The 19,496-nt window shown below is 38.3% G+C and overlaps 1 protein-coding gene across 2 annotated transcripts in view; it reads left to right on the plus strand.

Moving 5' to 3' along the window:
• The window catches only part of SIRT2 (sirtuin 2), a 1,239,326-nt gene that overhangs the window by 468,186 nt on the left and 751,644 nt on the right, over window positions 1-19,496 (plus strand). The window lies entirely within an intron of this gene.

Raw genomic sequence — 19,496 nt, forward strand, 5'->3', positions numbered from 1 at the left:
TGAAGGTTTAATTACATAATGCTGTCGGAACAACCGACGACCGAAACTTATAAAAAACGCAAAGACAAAGAAAAAGACAGGCATCTGAGGTCCAAAACCGATGACAAAGCCTCTTCTAGGCCATTCGCCGGTTCTCAGTGAGGCGCTTTTGCAGCCCCTGACACCCGCTACCTCAGAGCCACAGGCCGTAACCGACAGCCACGTGGAGACACCGAGGCCTGTGGAAACTCAAGGTATTGGGCCTACGGAATCTATATCCTCAGATGGGTCCGGAGCCGCTGAGCAGGCATTGGCTTCTGAGGGTGTTTTCAGACCTTCACATCTTACAGTTAAGCCCACTACAGCAGCAAAGGCAAAGTCAAAAACACCAATAAAGCAAGAAAACAAGTACAGCATTCTCCAGAACAGTCATCCATGCCAAAGAAACAGATGCTTAAAATGGCCGAAGACCTAATTACTTTAATCAGGGGTTCCCATCCCCCTCCTGACAAAAGGTCTAGGCAAGACACTGATTATGATTCCTCTGCCCAGGTTTCCATTTCCTCTGATTCCTCTTCTGATCAGGGATATTCTCTCCCTCCCTATGAGGACTCTGATGCAGAAGAGTCCATACCTTCAGCCTCTCCGCCTGAGGATTATTCTTTTGGGGAAACCCTGCACACCATGAGGGAGCATTTCCATTGGGAGAGCCAGGATTATTCAGAATCCAAGAAAAGGCTCAGAGACTTCCTATTATTGCCTCAGCACAGGCCCCTGGCTATCCCCCCTGTGCTTGATATTGTGGATGATGTTTTTTCCGAATCCAGCCTGTCTCCTGATTCCTTACCCCCTGCACCAGTCAAGCCAGACAGGTACTACAGGGTCCCTGACTCTCATAAATTTCTTTACAAATACCCCGCTGCAGACCCAGAAACAATTTCTCAGGGTCCTAAAGGGGTTAAGGCTTCCACTGCTAAAAATCCTGTCCCCTCGGATAGGGATTCCAGAGCTCTGGACAGATGGAGGAAAAAAGTTTACACTTCTGCTACTTTAGCTGTAAGAGCTTTAAACTGTCAGTTTCACATGCTGAAATGGTTTCAAATACAGAAAGTTCTGACAGTAAGGAAATGCAGGATTTATTGCATGTAGTTGAACAAGTGGGAAAACATACTCTGCAGTGTGGTTTTGATTCATTAGTGGCTTCTTGTAGAGCCGCAGTTACATGCTCTGTTATTCAAAGGCATGCTTGGTTGAAAGAACAAAGTTTACCTGACCATGTTAAAGTAAAATTATTGGATGCTCCATTACAGCATGATACTTTGTTTGGTGTTAAGGCAGAAGAGGTGTTAAAAAAAATGGTGGATAAAGCAAACTCAATGCAGACAGACAGTGAAAGATTTCTTACAGGTTCAACCACCTAGATTTAGTAGAAACTGGCCTTCAAAAAATTGGTCCTTTCCAGTGTCAGACAGGCTACAAAGAGACAGATACAGACGCCCAAGAGGCAGATCTCAGCCCCAAGGCTCCTACAGACCTAAACAATGGGGTGCTTCAGCCCCCAAAGGAGGGGAAGACAAATCACAACCTTATAGGAAACAGTCCCAATGACTTCCCACTGCATATGCCAAGCAATTACCTTTTGACAGCACCTCTAGGGGGAAAGCTAGCACTTTTCTCAAGAAATTGGCACATGATCACCCAGGACAAATGGGTGCTGAATATTGTTTCTCAGGGTTACAGGTTCCACTTCCACACGCTTCCAAAACCAAAAGACATGCCAGACCTGCCACAAAACCAATGGGCAGAGGCACAAAAACAGATTGCTGCTCTTATGGACATGGGAGCAATTCAAAAAGTTCCACAGCAAGAACAGGGACAAGGATTTTACTCAAGACTTTTCTTAGTACCCAGAAAGGACAAAGCCTGGAGACCAATACTGGACCTGTCAATCCTAAATACTTTCCTGGATGTACCAAAATTCAAAATGTTAACACTACAGCAACTTCTGCCCATGCTGGGCAAGAAGGCTTGACTGGTTACTTTTTACTCCAATCAGGCAATCTTGCAGAAGATACCTCAGATTCATAGCAGGCTCAATGCATTGCCAATTCTCTGCACTGCCCTTTGGCTTATCTACTGCGCCTAGGGTCTTCACAAAATGCCTGGCACCAGTAATTGCATTTTGCAGACAAAAAGGAATTCAAATATATCCCTACATGGACGACTGCCTTATTCAAGCAGAGAGCAAAGACATTCTTCTAAAGCATCTGGCATTTGTAAAAAGATTGCTAATTTGCCTAGGGTACACAGTAAACGAAAAGAAATCAAAACTAGTGCCCTCTCAAGAGATAATATTCCTGGGTGCAAGCTTAAATACAACTGCCCAGATGGCTTATCTCACGCCAGACAAACAAAGGCAACTGACTCATTACTTTCAAATGATGGCAACAAAAACCCAGCTCCCTGCAAGAAAAATTCTGCAGGCCCTGGGCTTCATGACATCCTGCATTCTACGAATTCCATATGCAAAACTGCATATGAGGAAACTACAATGGTATCTAAAAAATGTTTGAACTCTGCATTGTCACAGCCTGGAGACAATCATAACTTTAATTCCCTGCCTACAACAGGAGTTTCGATGGTTCCAGGCCTGTCACCACAACAAGGGACAGCCTTTCACCTTACCCACAGTCAGGCAGGCAATAACAATGGATGCATCGAATTATGCCTGGGGGGACATATGGCAGGAAAATGTATTCAGGGCACGTGGACCAAGGAACAAATGCATTTTCACATCAATCAAAAAGAGATGCTAGCTGTACAGAAAGCCCTGACAGCTTTCAAGGACCTAATACATCCAGGGCAACTATTAATAAAGACGGGCAATACGACAGTTATGTGGTACATAAACAAGCAAGGGGGCACACATTCCTACCCCCTGTGCAGACAAGCCATGACTTCGTGGAACACAGCACTGACCTATCAAGTACATCTGCAGGCACAATTCCTACCAGGAACAAAAAATACACTGGCAGACGAACTAAGCAGAAATCTCATGGATCCTCATGAATGGAAGCTAAATCCACAAGTGTTCAGCATGATAACAAGGAAATGGGGACGCCCAGCCATAGATCTTTTTGCCTCCCCTCACAATTACCAAATACAGAAATTTTGCACAAAAACTTATTACTCTCAAGCATGGAAAGTGGATGCTCTATCATTCAGCTGGAAAGGCCTGACAGTCTATGCCTTCCCTCCGATGCCTCTTCTCATCAAGTTGCTATTAAAAGTCAGACAAGAAAGGCCAAAAATGATCCTGATTGCACCAGACTGGCCACACCAGCACTGGTACCCAGTCCTAAAGAATTTGTCGCAAGGCCCACCTTGGCTTCTACCTCACATTCCTCATCTTCTGACACAACAAAACAATCAGATTCTGCACAGTCAGCTCAGAACCTTAAATCTGGCAGCATGGCAGATAATGTAGCCACTCAGACTGCATATCTCTCTAAAGCTGTTATGGATGTCATTTTAGAAGCCAGGAGGCCCAGCACTAGGAAATCTTATGCAGAAAAATGGAAGAGATTCTGTGCTTGGAACCAGGCACAAGGGCTCAAACCACTTGTCCCTAACATACCTCAGATTTTACAATACCTAACTGAGATGCTGGACAAAGGCTTATCTTTCTTATCTATTAAAATCCATGCCTCTGCCATTTCAGCTCATTACAATACGGAACCTCCTATTTTTTTCACATCCTCTACTACGACAGTACCTCAGAGGGGCAAAAAATATAAGACCCCCAAGGAGAGTACCAGTAGCTACTTGGGACCTCAATTTTGTTTTAGAAAAACTCACACTGCCTCCTTTTGAACCTGCCAACACAGCTGATCTAAAATTCCTGTCATGGAAAACTGCTATGCTCCTAGCAATAACTTCAGCAAGAAGAGTCTCAAGAGTTACAGGCATTAATGGCTGTGGAACCTTACCTCATTTTTCATCAGGACAGGGTTTCTCTTAGGACAAACCCAACATTCATACCAAAAGTGGTCTTCAATGTGGCCTTAAACCAAACCATTCATTTACCTACTTTTTACCCAAATCCCCAGAATAAAGGGGAGAGACTTTTGCACGCTTTGGATATACACAGACAGCTATGATTCTACTTGGACAAAACAAAAGCTTTCAGGAAAAACTGAGCAACTGTTTGTAGCATATGCTGCAGGATCACAAGGAAAGCCTATTACAAAGCAGACAATCTCAAAATGGATAGGACACTGCATCCGCTTCTTTTATGCACAACATGGCAAATCAGTGCCTAAGGGCATTAGGCCTCATTCTGCCAAAGCAGCAGCCACTTCAGCAGCTTTCGTCAGAGGAGTACCAACCAAAGACATTTTAGAAGCTGCAACCTGGAGCTCAGTGCACACTTTCACCAAGCACTACCACCTACCTCTCTACTCTAAATCCAGAGCAGGCTTTGCCACTGCAGTTCTGCAGGACTTGTTAGCCTCTCCAAATCCAATTTAGACCCAGCCACCCAACCTCAGCTTTGGGATTCTACCCAAGTGTAATGACTGCAAAAGTGAAACACAATGAATATAGTACAGTTGTGTACCTACCATAAATGTAGATGTTCGAGTGTATTCACTGTTGCAGTCCAGGTTACCCACCCACCATCCCCCTTTTTTCATTGCTGGGACTTTTCTGTACTTCTCATCTCTATACTACCTATGTGGTGCATTTGCTTGTAGATGAAGGAAATGTTTTTAGTAATATATGCATGTTTTTTGGCATAATTTTATCTTTCCAGCCTTCCTATCTGGGGGCACCTGAAATCTGGGGCAAGAAAAACTGAAGAAAATGGCGTTGGTTGCAACTTTTATACCCCTGGCGCTCTGACGTCAGGGAAGAAGCAACAGCAACTGACGCCGGACCAAGATTTTGGAACTCGGGACGACTGCGGGTCGCCTGCCACCAGGATAACCCAAGTGTAATGACTGCAACATTGAATACACTCGAACATCTACATTTATGGTAGGTACACAACTGTACTTTCTGACTCACAGAAAACACTTAGTCTAATCTTTCTAGTTCCTAGCTATTTCTAAAAGAAAACACAAGTCTAAGGTAACTTACATAAGAAAACAGGCAGAGTGCTGATGAGTTGGATGGTCAAGACAAAAATGCTTAATGCCTTCTGATTCTCTCTCTTTAAATTGCTTTTGCAGTTTTGATAAACATCACATCATTTTTTTTACACTTTCCTGGTGTTTCCAGGCTGACAGATGCTACATTCTTTTGTTATCTTGCCAGGAACCCTCACAGCAGGGTCTGGAAGGTGGATGCCCTATCCTTTCATGGGAAAACCTCTCAATTTATGCCTTCACCCCCTCTGCCCCTTCTCTCAAGAGTACTACTCAAGATAAAACAGGACAGGCCAAGGGCAATTCTTATTGCCCCAGACTGGCCACTCCAGCACTGGTACCCACTCTTACGCAGCCTGACAACAGTGCCACCCTGGCACCTTTACCAGACTCCTACCCTGCTGTCTCAGCAGGAGGGACAGATTTTGCATCCACAATTGCAAACCCTAAACCTTGCAGCCTGGCTTATCCCTTGAATACCCCACCAGCAACCCTCAGCAAACAGGTGCTGGACATCATTCTTGAAGCCAGAAGGACTAGTACTAGGAAATCCTATGCTGAAAAGTGGAAACTATATTGTTCTTGGAATCCGTCTCAAGAAAAGGACACAGCAGTGCCCTCCTTACCTCTAATCCTGGATTACCTAGCAGAGCTACTCCACAGAGGCCTATTCTTCTCCTCCATTAAGATTCATGCCTCTGCCATCTCAGTTCATTGTAATACTGAGCCACCTCTATTTTCTCACCCTCTCATCAAACAGTTCCTGAGAGGGCTAACAACTTAAGGCCCCCTAGGAGAGCACCCACCCCTGCCTGGGACCTTACCTTTGCACTAGAAAAGCTTATGCTTCCCCCTTTTGAACCTGCTGCCTCAGCAGAGTTAAAATTCCTCTCTTGGAAAACAGCCTTGCTTTTAGCCATAACTTCAGCAAGAAGAGTGTCTGAGTTACAGGCACTAATGGCTGTGGAACCCTTCATTATTTTCCATGCTGATAGGGTTTCCCTCAGGACTAACCCGTCCTTTATCCCTAAGGTGGTGTCCAGTGTGGCTCTAAACCAATCCATCCATTTGCCAACCTTCTTCCCTAATCCTCAGAATGAAGGGGAAAGGATCCTGCACTCCTTGGACGTGCACAGACAGCTCAGGTTCTACCTTGACAGGACTAAGCCTTTCAGAAAATCTGACCAGCTGCTAATCAGCTTTGCTACAGGGGCAGACGGTAAGGCCATTTCAAAATAAACCACTTCCAAATGGATAGCACACTGCATCCATTTCTGATACAAGCACCATGGAAAACCTACCCCATAGGGGATCAGACCACATTCCACTAGGGCTACTTCCACCTCTACAGCATTTCTCAAGGGAGTCCCTACCAGGGACATTCTGGAAGTTGCAACCTGGAGTTCTGTACACACCTTCACCAAGCATTACCACTTACCTATCTTTTCTAAATCCAGGACTGGATTTGCTACAGCAGTCTTGCAAGGCCTACTAGCCAGCCTTAACACTTCTTGACTGCCTCCACCCTTCCTCTGCTTTGGGAATCAATCCAAGTGTGATGACTGCAACCGTGAAACACGAAGAACATAGTACAGTTGTGTACACGTACCATAAATGTAGATGTTAGAGTGTATTCACTGTTGCAGTCCTGGTTTCCCTCCCTCCAGCCCCCTGGCTTTCTCTGTCTTTCTACTTCTCCTCTCTATGGCCATTCCTAATGGCATTGGTATTTATTTTTTACTGGTGGTGTTCCCCACCATATACCAGCTCCCTGTCTGGGGGCTCCTGACATTTGGGGCAAGAAAAACTGATGTTATGGTGTTGGCTGCCTGTTTTATACCCCTGACGACCTGATGTCATGGAAAAAGCAACAGCATCTGATACAGAAATACTAAGACTCTGGTATTCGGGCCGACTGAGGGCTACCTACAGGCAGATAACCCAAGTGTGATGACTGCAACAGTGAATACACTCAGACATCTACATTTATGGTAAGTGTACACAACTGTACTTTCTAATGCATTTGTAACACAAGCATCTTGAATAAAATCAGTTTGATATTCACAAATGACATATAATTATTTACAAAATTCCAACTAGCTGTGCTGGCAGTACTGCCTATCATCACAGATGTATACTAGGCTAATGACCCCTAGGGCCTTTATAAGCCAAACCTAGCATCCCAGTTGTATCCAAGAAGTTTAGGTTATTTTAAGGAACATATGACGGTTAGGGTATGATTTACAGACTGCCTCTGTCCATTACAGACAGATGCTAGACCTGGGGTGAATTTCCAGTTTCCCGTCCAGGTTATACTTAAATAGGGTTAGGGAAGAGCTCTACTTCACATTGATGGGAATTCTGTTCTGGAGGAGAGAAATTATCTGAGACACATACCTGTATCTGCAACATGCAATATTTATGTCACAAGCAAGGTCCAAGTCCTTGGATTGAGTAGTTCTGGTGCGGTTGGTGTGAGAATATTGTTTGCTTGTTTTCTGTTAACTGGGAATGTCCAGTTGGGAAATGCACATTTTCAGAAGAAGCTCTGGAAGAAAAATTACAGTCAGTATAAAACATACAACGATGGAGGTATTCATGAATATTAGAAATTTAAGCAGAATTAAATTATTATAAATTATTATATGGGAGGAACAGAGTAAGAAAACTGAACAATGAAATATCGACAGATAGGCAGCACAGGAAAGTGGAATCTTCTTAAAGAAGTTTATTTTTAAGTGTTTTCATCCACAAGGGACTTCATCAGAAAACTGAGCAACTGACTAGACAATTAAATGAATTAAGAAAAATAGTAGACCTAAAAGGTTAAAAAGCACGGAATTCTCAGCACATAAATATAATTCAATACAAAATAACATGATATTAAAAAACAATTATAAAAAACATTTTATACAAATAGTATTATTCAGACCAGGATAATTTTCAGACTGCATCTTAGGCTGCCACAATGCTTCTTTTTTTAAGTAGCTGCTTCTTGAAACAACTTTCCCTAAGATCCACAGGTAAATGCTCTAAGACAGCAAAATAGAACTTCTTAAAGGAACTACATGTTAAGGTATGTGTATATAAGGCATTGTTGGTATCTTTGCTCTTAATAGCGTACTGGCTGGAGGAGGTGAACTATTTGCAACAATTTTTTTGTCATATGGCACAAAGTAAGGGAATCACAAGAGAAAATATCAAGGAATGCTAGTAGAATGCTGAAATGTATACGAAGAGGCATCTGCATAAGAAAATGTGAAATTAACTATCAGACCACTTTATGAACACATCTAGAATACCATGCACAGTTCTGGAGACATTGTCTGTGTATACACATTGGAAATGGACCATTCTGATGATGGCAACAAATACTCCAATGTGATCAACAAAACCTATATAAAGCGAAAGAAGAAACATGCATAACATTATGGTTTTATTGAAAAGATCAGAGGGGGCATGGTAGAAATGTTTATCAAGGGAATGTGGAGTCCAAGTGTATACGGTTTATTTCATATGAGAAGAAAAAGACATAGTTTGGGAATCCAGGATGGCCTGATGAACTGCCATTTCACTGATGTCATACTATATGACTAAAACATCTTTCCTGAATATCTAGCATATTGCCAAATACAGACAACTAATTTATGGCAAAGGCGTAAGTACGTCCCTAAAAGTATGGAGCTGGAGGCAGATAAGCCAATCGATAACCTTATCTATGGTGAACACTTTTGTTATCCTTGTGATCGATATCGTCTATCCGTGACAGTGGTTCTCTGTTTCTATACTATGTGTTTCTTACAGAAAGACAACACGGTTAGTCTGTAGCAGTGTTGTCAAGGACTTTAGTACCACTGGTGTCCACAAAAACACCACAAGAACAGTATGGATAAACTTCACAGGTTCCAACAAAGCAGTCACCAAGTGCAGGACATAATATGTTTAATAAGGTAATAACATAAAATAATTACAGTTTAGTGCTTTCATGCAAGCATCAAACAAACTTATTCAGAACTGTAAACAAAACATATATACAGTGTGTTAATATAACCTCATAAGCAATGTGGTAGCCTTATTATGAACGCATGATTTCGCATACCAACAGCATGGCTCATCTTAGACGTATTTTCCACATAGTGAGTGATTTTATCCACACATGTATATTATTGCTTGTGTGTTTATATCATACCTTCCATATATTTTTTGTGCATCTTTCAAGGTTTTTTATGTAATATTTATTTCATATGTGGTGCATAAGCTCCTGCTCAAGCCACTTATTACATCAGTTTATTTTGCGGTCTGATTTTTTTTTTTTTTTTTTTTTGAAGTATTTATTTATATCGTATTGTATGAAATTTTATATAACGCTTTGAGAATTGTGGTTAATTTTTAACATTTAATCATTCTTATGTATTCCTTCAGTTCAGACTGCCAATAAAGTTTATATTCAACTGTGTTTCGAAAAATCTTGCAATAAGTTTCTTCCGCTATTCATGTATATTTTAAAAAGTAATATACCTTTAAGGCTGCCAAGTTGCTTATGAGGTTATTTTAACCCACCACATGGGTTTTGCTTATAGTTCTGAAGAATTCCATTTGACGTTTGGGCAACAGCACTAAACTGTAATTGTTTAATTATTTAATGTTATTGGTGTTTTGCCATGTTAAACATATTACATTCTGTGATTTGCGACTGCTTTGCTGGGCCCTGTAGAGTTGATCCGTATTGTGCAGTTTTCTTTGGCATCCAGTTACTTAGTACTTAGCTGTGCCTTATTGGTTTTGCAGTCGTCACTGTGTATTTGAATTTAATTTAGCACAGATAGCCAGTTTCCCTGCCTTTTACTGGTTTTATTATTGTCTCCCTGTATTTGGCCCTCTCCTTCATGTCTTTCCTCCGCTGAATACAGCAGCTTGCATCTTTCACCTGCCTCTCAACATTCACTGATTGCTGAGATACTTTTGCTTCTCTTCTGCCTGGTGTACAGTGAATAATCATTTTTCACAAACACTCTGCTAGCTCCAGTTTTTCCTTTCTGCTGAAGTTTTGTCAGGATCAGCTCTTTCTGCTAGTATGATTGCATCTTTACTAATATAGGTCTTGGCTGCCTTCTCATTCCCAGGTTTGGCGCATACACTTGATGTGTCATTTCAGTTAACAAATATTGCAGTTGAACACCAGTCTGGTTGATTATTTGTGCTTTTCATAAAATGAATGCTGTCTGTTCCTTACAGTTTCTGTGGTACAGCAGAAAATCTCTGTTTTTTCTCTTCATCCTCTTTCTTCTAACTGTGCTATATTTTGAAGCAGATCATCTTGAGAAGCCTCATTCAGTGCTAACCTTTTCTTCATTTCAGCCTCTGATTTTTTGCATTTTTGTGTTAATCTGAAAGCTAGTTAAAGCTTCTTCCATTTTTTCAGTCTTCTGTTATTTGAGTTGATATATTGCTTCAGTATTTCATTTATTTCTGTCACATCTGAGTACATTTGATTTATTTTTCCTCTAAATTACTGGAAGACATCTCTCACACCAAAGCTAAAGCTTGGACTGCTTTTTGCTGAACTGCTGCTGGATTCTTCCCAGCTAGTGTTTTCTCTTCAATTTTTCTGGTAGTTTTTTTTCAGTGTCTCTAAATGTATACATTGCTGGCATCCAGGCAGTGTACTTACTAGCCAGTAATGGAATTTACCCAAAACAGTAATTTCATTAGTTCCCCTTTCTCAGTTTCTGTTTTTATACTGGGAGAGCTGAAATTAAGTTGTTGATCAGTGTACAGCCATCTTGGAAATCTCCATGTTTCTACAGTTATTGAAAAAAATGTAAGAAAATAATTAGAGATAACAGAGCTTATAAAGCAAACACAGCATATCCACTCAACAGTAATAGTAATAGTAAAACTAGTCCAGATGACCAGACTGTCAATCATGGTGATGCAGCAGTAGAGGACTCGCCTACTGGGTTATTCACAGATGAAGATTTTCCATCACTTATGAGGCATTTTGAGAGGATAGCATCAAGGCAACCATAGTACTGATGCACATGAAGGAGAACAGGATTATTATAATGAAGGATATGGCTTTATTACCTCTAAAAGGGTAAACATGTAAGTGTTTTAATGGACTTGACTTTTTGCCAAAAAGTTGAATTTTCCAAGGATTTTGAAGGAAACATTATATTTTGGCTGTAATATTGGGCAGTTAAAACAGTGGAGAAAAAGTACATGCAATCCTGTGGTATATAATACTTTAAGCATTTTTGAAGCATGCAACAGAGACATTAGAATGTGTTTAGTTAAAAAAACACAGTGTTAATAAATGGTTTACTATGTCATCAGCTGAATTTCAAGCTTTGAAAGAGTTGGAGAGGTTGCACTGATTTCAGATTTATGAAAGCTGATAAAGGTACTGGTGTAGTCATTATGGAGAGTGATTTATGTAAAACTAAAATGAATGAATTTTTAAATTTAGATGGGTGTTATACTAGTGTGAGCAAAACTTAAGCTGAACATAGTTTTATACAGACATGCAGTATTTTGTTTGATTTATTACAAAAAATGTCATTGCTTATGGAGTTTTTGATTTAAAAAAAATGAAATGGCCAAAAATTATGTAGAATCTTTGGCAAAGATTCACAAAAATGTAAATGTTCCACTTATGAGTCCAACCACAACAGCTGATTTATAGTAAAACTGAAACTTTGACTATGCATTTAGGTCACTTGGTTAATCTGGTAGTTACAAAATACTAGGTATTTTTCTGTGAGAATCCCAGGTAAATTGTAGATGAATTAATAAAGTACATGGTTAAATGTGATAAAATTATGTTAATAACAGTAGATGCCAATGTTTTATACACTTCATTTTAGACTTGAATATTTGAAATTAAAGTACACTAATCTTGATAATTTTAATATTAATACTGTTTGTATGTTAATGGAAATAGGTTTCACTTTTTTGTTTTGAGGACACAATTTATCATCAATTGAAAGTTGTTAAACTGATTGCTAGAGTAGCACTCATTTGCCAATATACAGTGGATATAAAAAGTGTACACACCCCAGTTAAAATGCCAGGTTTATGTGATGTAAAAAAATGAGACCACAGTAAAGCATTTCAAAACTTTTCCCACCTTTAATGTGACCTATACCTTGTACAATTCATTTGAAAAACAAACAAATCTGTTAGGGGGGAAATATAAAAACTAAAAAACATACAATAAGCTGGTTGCATAAATGTGCACACCCTTAAACTAATACTTTGTTTGAAGCACCTTTTGATTTGTTTACAGCATTCAGTCTTCTTGGGTAGGAGTCTGTCAGCATGTTACATCTGGACTTGATAATATTTGCCTACTCTTCATTGCAAAACAACTCCAAATCTGTCAGATTGCAAGGGCATCTCTTGTGCACAGCCTTCTTCAGGTCACCCCATAGATTTTCTATTGGATTTAGGTCTGGGCTCTGACTGGGCCATTCCAAAACTTTAATTTTCTTTTGGTGAAGCCATTCTTTTGTTGATTTGGATGTATATTTGTGGTCATTGTCATGTTGAAAGGTGAAATTCCTATTCACCTTCTGGTTTTAGCAGACACCTGAAAGTTTTGGGCCAAAAGTGACTGGTATTTGGAACTGTTCATAATTTCCTCCACCTTGACTAAAGCCACAGTTTCAGGTGAAGAAAAGCAACCCCAAAGCATGATACTGCCACCACCATGCTTCACCATGGGGATGGTGTTCTTTTGGTGATGCAAAGTGTTGTTTTTGTGCCAAACGTACCTTTTGGAATTGTGGCCAAAAAGTTCAGCCTTGGTCTCATCAGACCATAACACATTTTCCCACATGCTTTTGGGAGACTTGATGTATTGTTTTGCTAATTTTAGCCAGGCCTGGATGTTTTTGTGTGTAAGAAAGGGCTTCCGTCTTGCAACCCTACCCCATAGGCCAGACATATGGAGAATACAGGAGATTGTTGTCACATGTAGTACTTGCCAGAAATTCCTGCAGCTCCTTCAGTGTTGCTGTAGGTCTCTTGGCAGCCTCCCTGACCAGTTTACGTCTTGTCTTTTCATCAGTTTTGGAGGGATGTCCAGTTCTTTGCAACGTCACTGTTGTCCTGTGGCGGCTTGTGACTTCTGGGTGTGGCCAACTAGAAAGGGGCAGAGCTATGCTCAAAACCACAACAAGTGGAACTTTAATTAAATACGCTGCCCTGGGTTCCAAACCGTCATTACAAGAGTCCAATCAAGACAAAATTAAGTGTAGAAGAAAAAAATATTTCTATGCATTGGCTACATGACGGCTTACTTAATATCTTGATGGAAACAAAAAGGTTGTGAGGTATGAAAAAAATAAATAACTTTTTAAATACATTACTGGAATACCAGTCAAAATCAAGTATAAAAAAACAAGCAGCACTCAACTCAAACCACTTCTCCTTGCAGCACAGTTCTAATTATAATTTATATTCAGCTTTATAAATTACCAAGTAACATGCTGAAAGTAGCAATCTATGTGATACTCCCACTTGTAAAAATGTTTCTTATCCAAAAAAGACCTGCTGGCTGACAACTATCTACTTGTTTCATGGGGAAGACATGATCAAAGTAAAAAAAATGAACAGCAATCAAGAAACAAGCTCAAGATAAATTGTTTAAAGGATTTCTGCACAGGTTATGGACCACACATGATAGCCAGAAATTCCTGCAGCTCCTTCAGTGTTTGCTGTAGGTCTCTTGGCAGCCTCCTGGACCAGTTTTTGTCTTGTCTTTTCATCAGTTTTGGAGGGGCATCCAGTTCTTTGCAACATTACTGTTGTCCCATATTTCTCCACTTTTTGATGACTGTCTTCACTGTGTTCCATTGTATAGCCAATGCTGTGGAAATTTTTTTGTACCCCTCTCTTGACTGATACCTTTCAACAATGAGATCCCTTTGATGCTTTGTAAGCTCTCTGCGAACCATGGCGTTTGCTGTAGCAGGCAACCGAGTTAATGTCAGAAAAATCCTACTAGGACAGATGAACTTTATTTGGGGTTAATCACAGTCTCTTTAATTAATGGCAGGTGTGTACCCAAGAAGATTGGATGCTGTAATTAAATCAAAAAGGTGCTTCAACAAAGTATTATTTTAAGGGTGTGCACACTTATGCAACCAGCTTATTGTACGTTTTTTTATTTTTTATATTGTTTCCCCTAGCAGATTTGTTTGTTTTTCAATTGAATTATACAGGTTATAGGTCACACTAAAGGTAGGAAAAATTTTGAAATGATTTATTGTGGTCTAGTTTTTTATATCACAAAAACACTGGCATTTTAACAGGGGTGTGTACATGTTTTATATCAACTGTAAGTGTTAGCAGATGTTGGCTATCTGTGAATGTTTGCTACATATCTTCCTTTACTTAAATCCTTCATTAATTCAGCATCTAAGTAGACTATTTTATCAGAAAAAAATGTGTGGGTAAACTTAAAAAATTGTACTGTATGATTAATATACTCAATAAATTCCATTAATGTATCCACTGGTTCATTCCAGACCAGAAATATATAGTCTAAAATGTGAGTATAATCTACCCAATGATCCTTGTAAACACTATGAAACTCAAATTTACTCTTCCAACTGGCATAAGTAGGTTAGTAAAAGCTGGGGGCACATGCTGCCATGTTTAAAGTACTGTCCTTCAGAACAGATATAATTATACTTTATTTTTAATCTCCATCAAAGACAATGATACATTTACCCTATAGTCATTTAAATCACCAATGAAACGTGAATGTTCTTCTACTCAACAAAGGCCAAAATCATGTAATATGACTGAGTATACGTTTTGTACATCAATAGTGACAAATATAAACTGATCAGAAAATGGTAACTTACCAATATTCCTCAAAAATTGCCACGGGTCTTTACACACATGCACCAATTTACTCATATTGCATTTCAATAAGTTGTCCAAAACCTTTGCAGTGAAATTTGTTTTACTCTTCATAGCATCAAAAATTGGTCTCAATGTAAGATTGTTAAGGTCTTTATGGATCTTGGGAATACCGAAAATAGTGGCTACAACAGGGACGTTATTGTACTTCTCCTTAAATTTACTTTCACTAATCTGACCATGTATTAATAAATCATTTAACATAATATCAATTTTCCTATAATTAATACTGATTTCATGTTTAGAAACTTCAGTGTAAGTATCATCAGAATGCAAAACATTCATTCTTTTACTGTAATCTGGGATTCCCATTCTCACCAAGCCTCACCCCTTATCAGACTTCATTACCCGTAATGTTTTGTCAACCATCATTGAATGTTTTCTTTTCATTTATAGTCATGTTAAAAGTTTTCCATTCAGAGACGATCTATTTTGTGCATCCTTTACCTTTCAAACAATAAAACAGAACCATTTAACGTGGGGTTGAAAACAGTAGGCCTTCATAATGAATCGGTGACGGTACAGTTCCTATCCTTGAACAAGAATGCTAGGTTTAACTTAACGTGTATATAATTTAAAATCTATCAAAGTATTAGCAATGTTCACCCTGGTTGTTGGTGCAAAAGATAATCCTTTAGAAAGGATATTAGTGTGCACTGTTCTCAACTCTTTAGAAGAAAAATTATACAAAATAAAGTCTTTGTTTTCATTATATGCATTTAAGTAAAATTTAATGAAATAAAATAAAAAAATACAATTTGTTTTTAAAGTCACCCAAGTCCTTAAGTTACGGAGGTGTTCGTGGTTATTCAGTTTTATATTGACAACTTGTCTATGTATTATATGGAAGGAAGTGTTTGATGCCTTACTAAATGACTTAAACAAGTGTATCAGTTGTATCACTTTAACTTTTGGTGTTTATGGTAATAAATAGTGTTTCTTAGATGTTCATTTTCAAATGAACATAACAAAGAAGTCATTTGCCAGTAATATATATTGTAAAATAACTTTTGTTAAAATTATTTGCATTTTGAAAGCTCCATTTATAAAATGGAATGGTATAAGGGGACAATGTATTAGATTATGTACATTGGTCAGTGAAAATAATGTTTTTGAAGTTGAAACAAAACTTTAAAGTCCTTTATTTCAAGGACGAGATCATTCTTCTGTTAAGTAAGAATATTTAATACAAGCTGTTTAGAAAGAAATGTGGGAGAAGTTTCCATCAATATAAGTAAAAGGGTGTAATAATAAAAAGAGACCACAACAATTTTATAAGGGCATTTCCTTTACCTATTAGTATCTAATCTAAATGAACAGTATAAAATAAACACTATTTTTGTTAGTTGGAATATTTTTAAAGGCAATCAGGATCTAATTAAGGTTATATGTAATGAGCCAAAATTTGTGTTGAAAAAGAATAGAAATTTAAAATGCATTTGAGAAAAAGGTTTTAGCAGTTGTTCTTCAAAAGGAGATATCTGTAACTCCTCCTTTATCTCAGCTGAACCACAGCCTGGGTAGTGTATTAACTGCATACAAAATCCATATATTCTAACCCTGTATCTTATTCTCTTCATAGTCCTTGCCTTTCTCATCATTGTGAATTGAACATTTTTGCTGATTCTTATTTCTGTTAAGCAAAACCTCTTATCTCACAAAGATTGCTTGTTTAGACAGACTAACAATTTACAAAATGTAACTTCTTGTGTTTATTTTCTGGATTTAACTAATCTCCCTACATATGTCTTACCTTATAATTTATTGACTCATTAAATGTCAGAACAGTCTCTCTGAGTATCATAATTTCAGCTAAATAAACACCACCTCTAATGTAACATGCCAAACTTTGATTTTTATTGCAAGTCGTGACACTGTTCTATAATGAGATGAATTTTTTTCCATTTATTTAACATCCATAACTAACTCTTGATAAAGGGCTCCTGTCAGATCAAAACCTTGAGTATTTGAAAAACCCATGCTTGTCTAATAAATAGTATTGTATCACATCTATGTTCCTGTGTCTTTGTGTTTTCACTGTTTTCTAGCAATTCTTGACTAAATTAACAAGGAAGACTGTACTTCATAATACTGATAACTGTACAAATTTCAGTTAAAACTAACAGAAACACTAACAATAGCTGCACAAACTATGCATTCAATTGTAAAACTTTCCATACATTTGAACCAGTGTCCCAAATACATTTGGAAGGGCAAAAATTGAAGAATTTCCATCAGTTACAATTCAGAATGTTTACCATTGCATTCCTTTTCTATTTTAGCCTTGTATGGAAACTTCATGGCATTTTTTTTATCCCTAACAGGAAGTGAAATACAAGACTGAATGATGAAAATACAGCATTCAGAGAAGTAAAATGTTCCAGACATAGTTTATTAACATGGATTCAATATGTTCTCTGTAATGAAATAAGTTGGAGTTGCATTTGCATCTGCTTTGTCTCTTAATGAGAAACTGAAATTTGCAAACTTCAACTGGCAGTCACTTTTTAAGTATGGACTAGTGCAGTGTGCTGAGTTTATTTAATAATGTTCTGTAGTCCTATCTCGCCTTCATTCTTACATATGGGTTCGGAGCCGATCCTCGACTCTGACTCGGCCGATTACAAAGCTCAAAGTCTCTCAGTTGGCTCGTGGCAAGGTAGGTATCTCATAGTGCACTATTAAGAATCCCTCTCGTTTGCCGCGTCTACGAGTTTAGAAGTGCTCTCTTTCTTGGCCGTGGCTAAGTTGGATTTTTCTTCATTATTATTGTTCATGGTGATATTTTTATAATAATAGTATTAGCTTAGTTTATACAGCTTAGTCATAGTTATTATAGATAGGAATAGTATGAGAAACTGAAATTTGCAAACTTCAACTGGCAATCATTTTTTAAGTATGGACTAGTGCAGTGTGCTCAGTTTATTTAATATTACTTAAGGTTGGTGGCAGATCAAAAGTTGATGGATCACTGTTAAAACAGATACGATATAACAGTGTCTTGATTTGTTTGGAAATTAGTTGATGTTTATAGCTATGAAGTTCACAGTATTAGGTTATTTATTATTAAGTATTTTCAGTTAAAACAGTGTGCCACTTTGTGAGAAAATGCATATAGCTGCCGTTTGTTCTCTTTCTCTACTAAGTGGCTTTGAACTTTTATTTTAATTTAACTGTGGCTGCAGTGTTATAACATGTATTTATCTGTTTATCCTTTGCTGACCAGGTTAGTCCCAAAAGGCTAGTAACCTCTTTTCAATGGAAACCCGATGTGACACTGTCACTATTAGGAGAAATTTGGCCAAGGAAATGGCGAACTTCCTCTACTCTTTGTGGGATCTTTCACATTCACCTGAGCTACCACCATCTCAAGGAGATGGGACCTCTGTTTAACATCTCATCTGAACCTACAGTTCTACCCTACAGTTATTAGATGTCTGAACTCAGACACTAGTCCCAGGGGTCTGGACACACAAGTCAGTTTTTATTTATTTGTGCAATATACACTTACATATATTCCAAATAAGTCCAATATTTATTTATTATATCCATAGTCAGTATTATTTAACTCACTCGAGTGCAGTGGGTGGATTGGAAATGGGAAGTTCACCCTGGGGATCATGTCAGTCGCCCTGCTAGAAAGGGGTCTAGGGAAGTAAATATTGTGGGAAGAAATATCCAGGGAATTGTTATGGCTAGGCTTGTATAGGCCCTAGGGCCGATAGCCTAGTACCAACCTATGAACCTATTAGACAAATAATGTAGGCATTTCAATCTGTAGTGTGTTTTGTATTACTTTAAATAGGGTCATTAATTTAACTCAGGGGAGGGTATTCTTTTCATATATGAGTGTTGGTAAATGTCTCTGCTCTTTCTTGTGTGTACTGGGAGTAGTATTGTATTTGTTAGTTATGCTTATTTCTCTACTTGTATGTGTTGTTTCACCTTCCTTGGTAATCTCAAGAATTGAGATGATGCACAAAGTTTTGTTTAGGCTACATGTGTGTAGTTCTAAATGACAGTAACGTTTACTTTGACTGCTTTGAAGGACAAATGGAAGATTAAAGATCTTACTGGTAGCAATGAAGCATTTTCAGCCAACGATATTACATTTAATGAATTAACCATTGTATAACACTTTTGTAGATCCTGAACTCTAACTGCATTGCACCATATATTATGATTTTCAGAACAGAATTGTGTGTAATCATTGATATGATGTTATGCAGTACTGCATTTATAATCAGTACTTTTTTTATTTCATCTCCTCACCTTGTATTTGATAGTGAACGTAAAAAGCAAATTCCACTCATTAAATTTTAGCAAAGTAGAGGACCACGTCTAGCATTTAGAAGAATCTATTAGGAAAAAAGAAATGATGGCATGAAATTTGTCACTTGGAGATTAAGTAGTATTATTTAGTGAACTTGCTTTTGT

This window comes from Protopterus annectens, chromosome 1.part0 (assembly GCF_019279795.1).
Source record: "Protopterus annectens isolate FY-2018-M chromosome 1.part0, PAN1.0, whole genome shotgun sequence".
Taxonomy (NCBI): Eukaryota; Metazoa; Chordata; order Ceratodontiformes; family Protopteridae; genus Protopterus; species Protopterus annectens.